A 1,292-nucleotide genomic window follows, 5' to 3' on the forward strand; every position below is an offset into this window, starting at 1 on the left:
TTTGTGGCTCGTCTCCCATCAAAAGATGCTGGGGTGGGGGGGACTGTGTCAGCGGCCGTGTTTCTGTTAATGCGAAATGAATGTGTGCGTCTCGAGGGAAAACACTAATATATGCGCGACCATGAACCAGCACGTGTGATATAGGGGTGCCGTTGAAAGCAAGTCCCTCTGTCACTCTTTCTGCTGATATACGGCATGGCTTTGTGTTTGCACAGAGCCAATAATGTTTAGAAATCCCAGTGGGCTTTGGAATAACAAATGTTTTGTGTTTTTTTCCTTTTTTATTGGAATGTACCCACTTTTTGGTGCATCTGTGAACTGCAAGACTTTTGTCCTTTAATTATAATGTCCTTCAGTGTTCCTCAGATTAGCACAAACTTAAGTCCCTCGCTTTGTCATATAAGAGCTCCTCTTTTAACGATAGCATTGTTTTTTTTTACAGCATCCACACTATTCTGAGCTGCTGACATCTGGTCAGAACCGGAGAATCCACTCTTTCATACAGTCGAAACAGGTAAGATGCTTTTTGTTTGATTCCCACTGACTTTTTGATGTATTCATTGTGATTCAGTGGCCGTCTCAGACAGAGAGAGGAATAGAGCAGAGGCATAAAAAGAAAAAAAGATGAAAAAGAATGAGTGATGTGTTTTTATGATTTATGACTTGCATATCCCTCTTCACTTCACCAAGATGAACTAAAAAGCTGTTACTGAAATCAAAAGAAATTTGCATTTTTTGGCTGCTTGCACACACTGATGTGTGCTGACAGATTGTTATCATGTTGAAAGCTGGGGAAATGTGTCTTGTTTGAGGTTTGACTAGTGCAGTTGTGTTCGTGATCTTTGATTATTTACTATGTCTTTTATTCTATACAAAAATGGATTTTGTAATGAAATCATTTAAAGCAGAGGTGGCCTAACTTGTTAATATGAAGGGCCAAAAAAGTCATACCTGATTGAGGACTGTGGGCCAAAAGCAAATGTTGCATTATATCCAACAGTATTATATTACAAATAAAAAATTTATTAAATGAAACTCATTTAAATGATTTTTTAGTCAAATTAACTTAAGCAAATGTTAAAGGGATAGTTCACCCTCATGTCTTCCAAACCCGTAAGACCCTCAACTTCAGTTTTGCGAAGCTACGAGAATACTTTTTGAGTGCAAAGAAAACAAAAATAACATAACTTTTTCAACAATTCTTCTCCCCCGAGTTACGCAGATTACGTTCATGTGTGCGCTTTCTCCTCCTAACGTAAACAACGCTGATTATGCAGATTACGTTCATGCGC

General features: G+C 38.3%; 1 protein-coding gene across 8 annotated transcripts in view; it reads left to right on the forward strand.

The window, feature by feature from the left end:
* LOC107725579 (neuronal cell adhesion molecule-like) overlaps positions 1–1,292 on the forward strand; it is a 64,609-nt gene that overhangs the window by 26,621 nt on the left and 36,696 nt on the right. For all 8 annotated transcript variants that reach the window (XM_016534877.1, XM_016534880.1, XM_016534885.1 and 5 more), the window contains exon 2: positions 443–514. The gene's annotated coding sequence lies outside the window, so the exon portion shown is untranslated. The remainder of the gene's footprint in view (positions 1–442; positions 515–1,292) is intronic.

Source organism: Sinocyclocheilus rhinocerous, unplaced genomic scaffold (genome assembly GCF_001515625.1).
Source record: "Sinocyclocheilus rhinocerous isolate Xijiao unplaced genomic scaffold, SAMN03320098_v1.1 scaffold153, whole genome shotgun sequence".
Lineage (NCBI taxonomy): Eukaryota > Metazoa > Chordata > Actinopteri > Cypriniformes > Cyprinidae > Sinocyclocheilus > Sinocyclocheilus rhinocerous.